General features: G+C 42.3%; 1 protein-coding gene across 2 annotated transcripts in view; it reads right to left on the minus strand.

Annotated features, from left to right (window-relative positions):
- The window catches only part of LCP1 (lymphocyte cytosolic protein 1), a 112188-nt gene that overhangs the window by 59332 nt on the left and 39083 nt on the right, over nucleotides 1–13773 (minus strand). The gene's annotated exons all lie outside the window — the stretch shown is intronic.

Here is a 13773-nt window from a genome sequence, read left to right on the forward strand (position 1 = left end):
AATCAGAAATAAATAAGACACAATCACTGCTCCAAGGAGTACAAAGGCTAGGGAAGAAGAAAACATGTAAGACAATAAAGTCCATCTATCACAGAGGGGTAAAAAGGCAGAATGATAGCAAAGCTAAGATTTGAGCAGAGTTGACATTTGAAGACAAAGGAACATGTGTATCTACATTTAGTAGTTGGTTCAAGTCAAAAGAAGTATTTTGCATTCCAGACAAGGAGAAGATGCATAATTACGAGATTGGAGAAGATGAAATTCAATTTCCAATTACTAGATTGGAGAAGATGAAAGTCATTACAACCAGTTGACGAAGTCCTCTTCTACCCCAGCACCAGCCAGCTCTGACTCCCTGGCGGCCACCCCACCCCACCCCACCCCCACCCCCAGCCACATCCTGAGCCTCACCATGTCAAGGCCTGCCCTACTTCCTTAACCTTAATCTCTCCATCTGCCACTCAGTGGCACAAGTCTACCCAGGTGCAGGCTGTTTAGGTCCTTTTTCAGAGTTTTAACACTGTCAACGTTTAAAATTGCTTGTGCATTGTCTTTATGACTGTTTTACGTTCTCTACAAATAATGTAGCCCTCTGGAGAGGATCCCTCCCATCTGCCCCACCGGCCTCTGTGGCTGCCTCTCTCTCCTTCCCTGGCTTCTTCTTTGCCTCCCACAGTCATCTCCGTCTCCTCCTGATTCTCTGAAGCATCCAGCCTCAGTCCCTGTCACCAGATCGCGTGCTAGTCTCAGGCCTCTGAGTGCTGCTGAGGAAAGTCACAGAAGCACAGGGCCTGGAGTGTTATAAATTCACGCTGCTTGACTTCAAATTACTCCTCAGAAATACTTTTATTCAATTTCATGAATTTCTGAGAGCAAGCATTCTCAATTCACAGTCCACAGATCTTAAGGTTGTATGTATAATTTTGTGTGTACTTTTTTCTAGGAAAAGGGTCCATCATGTTATCCATATTGTGAAAGAGATCACAGACTCCAAAAGGCTGGGTGTTTATCATAATCTAAACTTTCTCCTCTTGCCTCAATTCCCTCCCCACCCTCCTGCCCCAGCGTCCTCTGCTGCCCCTTATTGGTTGCCAGGGTCCAGGTCATGTACTGTGAGCTTCCTTCTCTAGCCCCCACTACTGGCAGAAGATCCATCTTTTCCTCCTGTCTGTCAATCTTGAAGGAGTTTTCCTTCCTTCTTACAATCTTAATCTTACCTTCTACATCCTGAGATACTTGTTCCATCCATTATCTCATGTTTTTCTAGCATCTTTAATCTCTTGTACTACCCCCATATCCTCTTCATGCACCCAAGAGATTTGGACAAAGGGGAAACACCTTTGCTTCACTCAGTGGCCTACCCTCACCCCAGGCATAGGACGGGCAGAGCATGAGGACAAACTGAAACAGGCACAGTCTCTGCCTTTGTGGGATGCCCACAACAAAGACACATGAAGGGTATACTGCTCAGAACCATGACAGATGACAGCAGAGGGCCTGTGGGGACATGAACAGCGCTAACCCAGACTTGGGGTCCAGAAGGCCTGGCCAGGGAGCATAAAGTGGGTGAGAGTAAAGGTGCGGGACCAGTGTTCTGGGGTCAATCCCTAGCCCCTCTGCTGTTCTAGTTGTAGGACCTTGGGCAAATTATTTAACATCACTACCTCAGTTTCCTTGTCTAGGAAATGGTAATAGGAACTGTTCTATTTTATACAGTTATAACATAAAGAGAGAGAGTTGAGCAAATTGGTGCATGTAGAGAGCTTAGTACATACTTACTGGCGCATAGTAAATGCTATATAAGTATTAACTAGTCTTTTAATATTTATACCAGGCTCTGGACTAGATCCTCAACATGCATTTTTGTTTATTCTTCATAATAAACCTAGGAATTAGGTATTATTGTATTTGTTTTTTCTTTCATTTTTCAATAAATCATATTTATTGAGACAGGATTCATATACCATAAAATTTACCTGGTACAATTCACCTTGTACAAATCAGTGGTTTTTATTTAGAGTTGGGGGGTGGTTCTCACTATGTTGTCTATGCTAGATTTGAATTCCTGGGCTGAAGCAATCCTCCTGCCTCAGCTTCCCAGGTAGCTGGGACTACAGTGACAACTGGCAGAGGGATGGGGTGGGGGAGTTAGTAGGTTAACAGCGTTTTGTAACTATTACACTTTTCACCATTCTCCCCCCCCCCAAAGAAATCTTGTGCTCATTAGCAGTTACTCCCCACTTGCCTCCATCTCCAAATCCTCAGCACAGGCAAAAACTAGTTTATTTTCTGTCTCTATAGGTTTGCCTATTCTGGACCTTCTGACAATGGGAATAATACAATGTGTGGTCTTTTGTGACTAGCTTCTTTCACTTGGCATGTTTTCAGGGCCATTCTTGTTGTAGCATATGTCAGTACTTTGTAGAAATTGGTATTCCACTATATGGCCACACCACATCATATTTATCCAGTCACCAGTTGATGGACATTTGGATGGCTTCCACTTTTTTGATATTACACATTATGCTGCTGTGAATATTTATGTACGTTTTTGTGTGGACATATGTTATTTTTAATTGTTTAATCAAAATAATAAATGTATATAGTTTTAGAGGTGAAATATTACCTCTAGGCTTATCCGAAAACACTGGTCTTCAGACACACTCATTCTCTAACTGATTCCCCAGAAACAAGTATTTTCCACAATTTTAGCTGATTTTCTGCTATTTAGCTTCATATTTCTAGATGCAACACTTACACTGTTATTCTACCTTGATTGTTCAGGTTCAGATACACACACATACACATTATTACTTCTTACTTGGAAGATAAATATTTGACCCTGTCACCCCCACAAGTCTATTACCCACGGGACCCTGTCTCATGTACATGCTAGCCTTCTTACCATCCTGTAAAACAGTTTATAACACGTTTTTTTTTTATTTTTGGCCGGGGCTGGGCTTGAACCCACCACCTCCGGCATATGGGACCGGCGCCCTACCCGTTGAGCCACAGGTGCCGCCCTATAACACGTTTTTATTAAATTGATACTCAATTTTTACACTATAAAAATAGCCATAACAGTTATGTAGAGCATTATGCTTTTGTATTTTTTTCATTTGCTAGGTTCTATGTACTTATTACTGATTCTGTACTGAACTCTTCTACAGAGCTAAAGTACAATTAACAACATCAAGGAATGACCCCACTCCTCTTTTTCCCCACAGAGACGTCCTTTGTTTTCCTATTTGGTCCTGCTGCCCAGCTGCCATTTAGAAGCTTCCCTTCTGCAGTGTCCTGGGGAGCCCCTCCTGTTTTTTGACCACACACCTTCACTTTCTTTGTCTACTTCTTTGTTTCAATAAGCACATCCTCTAGTAGATTCCTGACAAAGAGTGTGTGGGACACAAATTTCTTGAGATGTTTTATAGCTAAAAACATATATCATCTGCTCCCATTCTTCAAAGTCCACACTGGAAATCATTTTCTCTAAGAATTGTGAAGGATTTGTTCTAGTGTGCTCTAGGTTTGCTATCATTCCAACACATGGTCCTTTGCATGTCATTTTTGGTTTTTCTCTGAGGATTTTTAGGAATTTTTAAAAAAATTCCCAGTGCTCTGAAAGTTTTTGATATGTCTCAGCCTGTGGCTATTCTCATCCAATGTGCTATGTACTCAGTGATCACTTTTAACCTGGAGATACAAGTCTTTGGGTTCTAGGAAATTAATATTCATTCTCTCATTCACTCTCTCTCTCTCTCTCTCCCTCCTCTTTCACTGCTTTCTATGCTCTCCTTCCCTGGGGTTATATTTATTTGCATGCTGGGTCTCTCAGGTTGATCCCCTAATTTTCTTTTTTTCCCTATTTTCTGCCTCCTGGCCTTCCTGTTCTACTGTCAGGGAGAATTTTTCAACATTTTCTGGAAAACCCACAGGGTTTTAAAATCCGATTGGATGTTTTATTTCTGCTATCATTGTTTAAATTTCTTAGTCTGTTTTGTGCAGCTATCACAGAATACTTCCGAATGGGTAATTTATGTTGAACAGAAATGTGTTGGTCCACAGTTCTGGAAGCTGGCAAGTCTCGTGTAAGGTGCCAGCATCTTATGAAGGTCCTCTTGCTGCACCATCCCATGGTGAGAGGCAAGAGGGCAAGAAGGGGGCCAAAGTCACTCTTTTATAATAGTATACATGAGACAAATGAGGGCAGGATCCTAAACTATCTCTTAAAAGTCCTAGGACTTGAACAGAAGCTTCTCTGGAGAAGATAGGCACCTGGCCTACAGATACATGAAAAAATGCTCATCTTTAATCATCAAAAAAATGCAAATCAAAACCACTTTGAGATATCATCTAACTCTAGTAAAAGTGGCTCACATAGCAAAATCCCGAAACTACAGAAGTTGGTGTGGATGTGGAGAAAAGGGAACACTTCTGCACTGCTGGTGGGAGTGCAAGCTAATATGTCCCTTTTGGAAGGAAGTATGGGGAATACTCAAGGATCTAAAAGTAGACCTGCTGTTTGATCCTGCAATTCCTCTACTAGGTATATATCCAAAAGACCAAAAATAACTTTATAACAAACATATTTGCACCAGATTGTTCATTGCAGCTCAATTCATAATAGCTAAGTCATGGAAGAAGCCCAAGTGCCTATCAACTCATGAATGGACTAATAAATTGTGGTATATGTATAGCATGGAATATTATGCAGCCTTAAAAAAGATGGAGACTCTCCCTCTTCTACATTTACATGGATGGAGCTGGAACATATCCTACTTAGTAAAGTATCTCAAGAATGGAAGAAAAAATATCCAATGTACTCAGTACTATTATGAAACCAATTTATAATCACTCACATTTTCATATGAAGAGATCACAACTATGGCCCAAGATGAAGGAGGGAGAAGGGGGGATGTGAAGGGGGGAGATCAGATCGAGGGTGTGTGGTGGGATCACACCTACGGTGCATAATGCAAGGGTACATGTCAGATCTATTAGTATAGAGTATAAATGTCTTAACACAATAAGTAAACGAGATGAGGTATATATTAACCAGTGTGATGTAAGTGTTCCTAATTCTATATGAAATCAGCACATTGTACCCCATAAATGCATTAATGTATACATGATCTATGTGTTTATGATTTAATAAAAATTAAAAAATAAATAAAGTCCCACCTCTACATCTGCTACAATGGCAATTAAATTTCAACTTGAGTTTTAGAGGGGACAAACATTCAAACCATAGCAATAACTAAAATGCTTTTCCTTTAAATGTTTCTTTTTCTGTAGCAAGGATGCTGTGGGGGGCTGCCTTGCTGTTCCTGATACAAACTTCCTACCAGCTCCCCTATTTTCAATTCCATCTTGTACCATTACCTTTCAAGTTACCTGGTGCCCCAGAGTTCTGAGCTTTGCTGAGCGCCCACGGCGGGATTTGCATTGATTCTTACTAGCTTCTCTCATTACAGGCTTGGGGTTCAGCTCTGTCATGTGTGCTAAAGCTATTACGTTAGCACCCTTCTCATGGCCTCCACCATTCTGCTGACATCTCATACGTTCTGTTGCCTCGTTTGATACTGGTCTCTCCTACTAGCCTTGGAATTCTGTGAGGCCAAAAGCTGTGTTTGTTTCGTTAGCTTCTAAACCAGTGGTTCTCAACCTTCCTAATGCCACGGCCCTTTAATACAGTTCCTGTGGGACCCACAGGTTGAGAACCACTGTTAATTGTACTCAACATTTTAAAAATGTTGGTTGGGCTGGGAGCAGTGGCTCAGGTGAGTAATCCTGGCACTTTGGGAGGCCGAGACAGGTGGATTGCCTGAGCTCAGGAGTTCCAGATCAGTCTGAGAAAGAGCTTCTAAAGATAGAAACAAAAAATGTCGGTTCCATAAATTAATGAAGAGGACTAAGCTGAGACTTGAGGGATGGATGGAAAGGAAAGGTGAGAATGTACCCTAAGCACCAGGGAATGACATGTATGAGAGATCAGAGGCGAGAGAAAACAGGGCACATCAAGAACCTGACCAGAGCTTGATGCTCAAGAGTGCAAAGGTAGAGGGAAGTGCGGGGGACGAGAAAGGCTGGAGGATATGGCAGAGAAGAGATGGATGGTGGATCCATGGTGGATCTTTTTGACTTGTGTTAAAGAGTTGGGGCTTTACTGTGTATTACTCAGGGTTTCCCAGAAAAACAGAACAATAGGATGTGTATAGGTATATGTATGTATTTATGTCTGTATATACACAAGTGTGTGTACAGAGATTTATTATAAAGCATTAACTCATGTCATTATGGAGGCTGACAAGTCCCAAACTCTTCATGGCAAGTGAGTGAACTGGAAACCCAGGACAGGCAATGTTACAGTTCTCATCTGAAGGCTGGCAGGCTGGAGACTAAGGAAGAGCTAATGTTTTGGTTTGAGTCCCAAAAGAGAAAAAAGCCAATATCTCAGCCAAAAGGCAGTCAGTTGGGAAAATTCTCTCTTACTCAGGGTAAGGTCAGCCTTTTGTTCTATTTAGGCCCTCAACTGATTGGACGAGGGCACCCACACCAGGAAGGGCCATCTGTTTCATGCAGTCTACCAGTTAAACTCTTAGTCTCATCCAAAACACTGTCACCAAAACACCCAGAATAATTGTTTGACCAAATAGCTGGGCACACCATGGGCCACTCAAGTAGACACATAAAATCAATCATCACCCCCTGAAAACAGTGGGGAGCTATTTTAGGATCTGTGTTATTATAGTTTCTTAGGGCTTTGTAACAAAATACCACAAACTGAGTAGTTTAAAAATAACAAAAATCGATTATTTCACAGTCCCGAGGCTAGAAGCCTGAAACTAAGGTGCTGGCAGGATTGGTTCCTTTTGAGAGCTATGACAGAGAATTTGTTCCATACCATTCTCCTCTCTGGGTGGTTTCCTGGCAATGTGGGTCATCTTGGCTTATGAAGTCATCACCTCAATTTCTTCCTTTATCTATATATCTCTGTCAAATTTCTCCTTTATAAAGAAGATAATCATATTGGATCAGGTACTGTCCTAATGACCTAATCTCAACTTGATGACCTGGAAGGACCCTATTTCCAAATAAGGTCACATCCATAGGTATTGGGGTTTAGAACTTCATCATTTTTCAGTGGGACACAATTCATAACAGTGTCATAAACGGAAAGTGACACAATAAGATGTATGTTTTAGAAAAATCCCCCAGCTCCAATACGAAGAAGGAGATGGCAAGGTGTGGAGTAGGAGAGGGGAGAGTGAAGGCCTTTGTCTTCCATTTGGTCTAAGGTAATACAGTGGCCACAGAGCAAAGATAGGTGGGTAGATTCAAGAGACACTTGATAAGCAGAAAGGACAAAAAGGGACTGATTGACCACAGGTGAAGAAAGAGATTGAGTAGAGTAGAAGGAAGAGTCCAGGATGACCCCAATTTCTGGTTGGAAATCGGTACCATTTTGTGAGAACTCAGGAGAGGTGGTGTGGAGAAGGGGCTATGAATTTAGGAAATGCTTCCTTCCTTCATCAATTTCACGCAGTCTTCATTGGGCTGCTCTTGTCATCACTCTTCTGAAATTCTACCCAGTCTTCGATGTCCTTGCCTTTATCCATTATTTGACACCAATAACTATACTTTCCTTTTCCAAACTCTCTTCTCCATGACCAATAAGTGAAAAAGCAACAATTCTGTTTTGAAATCCTACTATCATCTCAAATGTCTAAAACTGAACTCATCATTCCTTGGCAAATAAGCTGTCCCTCCTCCATCCCTTCCTGAGTCCCTTGGGCCAGGAGTGGACCATTCACCCAGGATGGTCCAGAGTTCTCCTCAATTTCAACTTCTTCTCTTTTTTTTTTCAATTCCCACATGTGTTAAAAGTTATATTTCTTTTTTTTCCCACATAGCCTTTCCCAATTTTGTTCTTTGCCAGTTCTGCCTTATTACCTCATGAAGATTACCTTCCTAATTGCCCTCTGTCCTGTCTCACCACCCCTCACTCCATTCTGCCTAGCACCACTGTATTATTCTTCATAAAGTCATACTTTCCTCCCATCACACTCCTGCTTCTGTGCTTCCGAAATTACTCCGGGATAATGTCCAAACTTTGTCTCAATCCATCTTTCAATCTCACACTCATACCACAAGCCCTCATTCCTTCATTCTCTGATGTGCCTGTTGCATTTCTCACTCTGCCTATGAGATTCCTGTGCTCTCTCTCCCAGCACCCCATTTCCTTAAGTCTGAATCATTCTCCTAGAACCAAGAACAGGACGAGCTATATAACTTTTGGACTCCAGTGAAAAATAAAAAGGATGGAGTTCCTCATTAAAAAATTAGGAATTTTTAGATAGTGACAGTGACAGCAGAGCTTTAAACCAAATGTGGAGCCCTTTGGGCACAGAGCCCTGTGAGCCTGAACCTGACCAAGAATCTTTCTTTTACCACCAATCTATTCTCTCTTCTCCTCCTAAAACACCTAGTACTTGTTTGTAAGCCATTCTTGACATTTATTTCACTCTACCTTTCTTTGTCAATCTTTGTGACTGTGTATTTGGAGTTTTTTTGGTAGCTAGTTTATTCATTTATTAAGCTCTTACTGGGAATATCCGAAGTATCAGGCACTCAGAAAACAAAACTATAAGACTCAGTCTCATAAACTTGAGAAGTCTGCACTCTGGGAGGTTACCAAACATACTAACAATTATAATACCCTGTGATAGAAAGAAGCATAAAACAAATAAAAACACAGGGGTAAGGCATCTTAAAAGTGTAACTGTATTCACAGCCACATGAGATAATACCTCACACCTGTCAGGATGACCATTACAATAAAGACAAAAAAAATAAGTGTTAGCAAGGATGTGGAGAAAAGGGAACCCTCATATACTATTGATGGGAATGAAAATTAGTACAGTCATTATGAAGAACAGAAGTAATTTTCCTCAAAATATTAAAAATGGAACTACCATATGATCCAGCAATTCCACTTTGGGGTATATACACAAAGGAAATGAAATCAGAAGAGATATCTTCACTCTCATGTTCACTACATACAGCATTATTCACAATAGCCACGACATGACATCAACAGATGAATAAAGAAAATGTGGCATATATACATAATGGAGTGCTAGTCAGCCTTAAAAGAGAAGAAAATTCTGTTATTTGTGACATCCTAGATGAACTTGGAAGACAGTACAGTAAGTTTGGCACAGAAAGACAAATACCGCATGATCTCACTTCTGTGTGGAATCTGAAAATTCAATTTCCCCAGAAGCAGAAAGCAGTCAAGGACTGGAGGGAGGGCGATTTAGGAAAAATGACAAGATGTTGGTCATAGAATACAAAATCATGGTTGGACAAGAGGAATAAATTATAGAGAGCTATTGTACAGATGGTGACTATTACATACTATATACTTGAAAATTGTTAATAATTACGTACTATATACTTGAAAATTGCTGAGAGTAGATTTTAAATGTTCTCATCAGAGAAAAATAAGTATATGCAGTAAAGGAATGTTAGCTTATTTTAATCGTTCCACAATTTATACATATATATACATATATATCACAACATCACATTGTATATACCATAAATACATATATATATAAATATGTGTAATTTTCATTTACAAATTTATAAAAGAACATTGGCATTTGAAACCAGCCTAGGAAAGAGAGATAGACTTCATCTCTAAAAAAAATTTTTTTAATTATCCTGGTGTGCTGTTGTGTGCTGAAAAGTCCCAGCCACTGGGAAGGCTAATGCAGCTTCAGATCTCAAGCCTAGGAATTCAAGGCTACAGTGAGCTGTGATCATCCCACTGCACTCCAGCCTTTGTGAGACCCCATCTCTAAAAATCAAAACAAACAAACAAAACAAAACAAAAATACCAGAAGGCCAGGAGAGGTGGCACATGCCTGTAATCCTAGCAATTATAATACCCTGTGATAGAAAGAATGTCCTTTCTAGCACTCTGGGAGGCCAAGGAGGGTGGAGTGCCTGAGCTCAGGAGTTCAAGACCAGCATGAGCAAGAGCAAGACTCTGAGACCCCCGTCTCCAAAAACAGCCAGGTTTTGTGGTGGGTGCCTGTAGTCCCAGCTACTCAGGAGGCTGAGGCATGAGGATTGCTTGAGGTAAGTAGAGGTAGCTGGAGGTAAGTGACTCTCCAGGAGTCTGAGGTTGCTTGACATCACAGCACTCTACTGAGGGCGACAAAGTGAGACTATGTCTAAAAAAAAAAAAAAAAAAAAAGAAAAGAATGTATAGAAACTGGCCAGGCAAAGGAGAGGAAAGAGTAATGAAGGGCATTTCAGACAAAAGGGCCAGCAATATAGAAACAGCTTGGGGATGTTGTGGATGTAGTGGAACTGCACCCTCCTGCTCAGTTAGCATGGTGCATTGCACATAGAACAAATTCAATACGTAATTGATTAGTTCAGATGGCAAATTGATTCTATAAACAATATGGCATTTTAAAGTTAAACTGCAGAGCAAAAGTAATTAAATATTTTAAATACAAGTCTAAAATTCACTCTCTGAGCAATTTATACAAGTGTCTACCATATAAATGTTGAGTTTACATCTGTTTCATGCTAATTTTACTATTCCTTTCTGATACCAGTGCAATGAAAGCTAATTATAGTTATTATTGTCAGGTTGATTATAAAAGAAAGAGGGCTGTTCATAGCTGCAAATTTTATTTTCATAAAATATCAGGCACATAAAAATGTTATCTCTGCAGTATTCCTAAGTATTAAAAAGTGGAAACAATGCAGGCTACAACAGTAGAAACTTCACACACCTGTAGTTTATAACAACTCCCTAGGTATTCACCGACATTTTACAACCCATTTGCACTAACCGAGTCACTGAAACAGATGTATGCCACTTACCTCCTGCTAGTGCCTCAATTTTTGTAAACAGGATATACTGCTGCTAAGGTAATGTTTGAGATTCTCCCAACCACCGAGGAAACAAATAGAGGGACAATGGTTTTAAAATAAGCATACAGAAAATGAAAGAGTATGAATCTAGCATTTCAATGGAAGACTAAAATGTAAAGTCAAGTCATGAGCATTTTAACAATACAAACAAAAGAACTGATAAAAAGTATCTGAAGAGCATTGTACATGGGAAAAGCAAAAGATTTGAATTTAGAAATCTTAAAATAGGGGGCAGAGACAAGATGGCTGACTGAAGCCAGCTTTCCACAGAGACTCCCGTCCAGAAGGAGAGTTAAAGGACAGAAATTTAGCAAGTAACCTGGTGGATTTGAGCTGCACCAAGAGAGAAGGTTGAAGAACGCACATCAACCCTGCTGAGGTGAGCTGTGACCACAAGGATACAAACAAAAGGTACAAAATCCATCACCAAGCGGACGGGAGTCCCCTCCCCCATGAGAACGGCTCGGAGCACCCCACAAACAAACGGGCAGAGTTCAAAGGTCCTCCCACTACACTCCACGGGAGAGACCCTCTAAAAACTGGACCTACCTCCCCTACTAGGGTGCCACAGCATTCTCCTGCCAGGCATAAAACTGCATAAAACTGTATATATTCTCTACTGGCAACTCTGAGCTCCCAGCACTCCCCTCCACTCTCACTCTGAGGTCTGGAGGCCTGTCCCCCAGGAGTCCAGACTCTTGGGTGATTTGTCAAGGGGTGTGGACAGTGCCTGAACTGCAGCTGGACAGTGCTGACTCTGGGGCACGGGAGTGAGGAGAGGACAGTCGGCTGAGAAGGAACCACACCAGAGAAGCAGTTCCCTGAGGCACAGAGCAGCAGCCATATTTTAGCAACAATACGGCTCACTCCCAGATATTCTGAAGCCACACACACTGTCTCCCTGGGCAACCAGAGGAGGCTGGCAACCACCATGAATAGATCTGGGATGGAAACGCAGGCCCTGTGAGTAAAGGATTTGCTTGAGCCGGTACCGACCTGGGTGAAGCGCAGGGACTAGAAACGCACTCGCAGACCCAGGAAGTTCCCAGGGCGGGGCTGACCCAGAGGACCGCTTTACTGAGCCTAAGATGCACCTGGCCCTCAGGGGATCGTCAGCCTATAGACAAAGAAGGCAACAGGATAGAACTGACTGGGGAATTTAGCAGAAACAGAAAAAACAAAATCCTGCAAAGTTGTTCTGTTCTGTTCTGTCAGTAACATTAATAAGGGTGGGGCTGGAACTGAGTGAACACCCCCCAGCCTTCATCAAGCACCCGAGGTTGTCAGGCCTCACCTCCTCCTGTTAGGTAGAGGCAGAGGGCAGTGGCCTGGCTGAACAGAAATAAACTTCCTTGTGATTCAGGCAGGTGCAAACCCCTGGAGTATCTGTTCACTACAGGCAACTGGGTCAGCCAACTGCAGGGCTATCAGTGACTGGGTATGACAGAGATGCAAGGTGGGGAAGGAGGAATCAACCTTCCAAGACTGATCTATTTGCTGTGTGGCTCCTCCTGACTCCACGCAGCACTGCAGCAAACCATATCAGAGTAGTCACCAGACCCCTGTGATCCAGTTTCCAGAGACCTCTTAAACTCTCCCAACCGAGACAGGTGATGATTGAGACAATTGATTTGGACCTTTTGAACTGAGCCAATCTCCTGAGGACTATGCAGGTGGCGCTCTGGGTGTGTGGTTGTAGGAAGGTTTGATTTTTTCCTTTTCCAATTGTTGTCTGTGGTGGGCAGGGTGACTTAATTGCTGGCATTTCTCCACAGCTGAGACTTCAACCTAGAGTAACTATTTCACTAGGGTGGAACAGAAACCAGCTGAAAACAAGACAGAACCACTTAGCCCCATCACACAAAACAGGACCCCAGTTTCTCAGGCCATGGCACTGAGAAAGGTCCTTGACAAAGCTCCAGGGGAAAATTCAAACGGTGTAAAACAATCATGGGGCGGAATCAGCGAAAAACTCTGGTAACATGAATAATGAGAATAGAGCCATCCCCCCAAGGAAAGATATGGCAGATTTAACTGAAGATCCCATTCATAAACAACTGGCCGAGATGTCAGAAATCAAATTCAGAATTTGGATTGCAAACAAGATTAATAAAGTGGAGGAAAATTTGGAATTAGAAATTCAAGCAGCAATTCAAAAGTCGGAATTAGGAATTCGAGGAAAAATTCAAAAGTTGTCTCAAGAATTTAACCAATTTAAAGACAAAACCACCGGAGAGAGACCAAGATGGCAGCCGAGTAACAGCTTCCTTGCATCTGGGCACCGTGAGTCCGGGGAGATAGGACTCCAGGCATCTCTGGCTGGTGGGATCTGCCTATCATCACCCCTGTAAGGATACGGAGAGTCAGCGAGAGACTTCTGGACTCCAAGAGGAGGACTAAAACAGTGGGAAAACGGCAAGTGGTCACGTGTGTTCAATCCATCTAAACCCGCCCGCAACTGTAAGTTCAGTAGCAGCGAGACTGCAAACCAGAAAGGCCTTACTTGTGAACTGTTTTGGTGTCTTTGGACTTGGCACTCAGTTGAACTGCCTTGGGGAGAGCCTGAGCGGGAATGCGGAGAACTTTGGCGGTTGTCTAGGGCCCCAGTCTGAGCCGCTGAGCCAGACGGAGCTAATACTGTTTGGCTGTGGGCCACAGGGAGCCATTGTGAGTGATCTGCCCCGGCAACCTCCACCCTCAGGGTCGCAGAGCTAGAATCGGGTGGGAGCTGGTAACCAAGTGACCGAGTAGCCTAAGGGTGGGGTCTGAGCCGCCTTGCAGCCCTAACCGGCAGAGTGAGACCAGTTTTGGCAC

Source organism: Nycticebus coucang, chromosome 15 (genome assembly GCF_027406575.1).
Source record: "Nycticebus coucang isolate mNycCou1 chromosome 15, mNycCou1.pri, whole genome shotgun sequence".
Classification (NCBI taxonomy): Eukaryota; Metazoa; Chordata; class Mammalia; order Primates; family Lorisidae; genus Nycticebus; species Nycticebus coucang.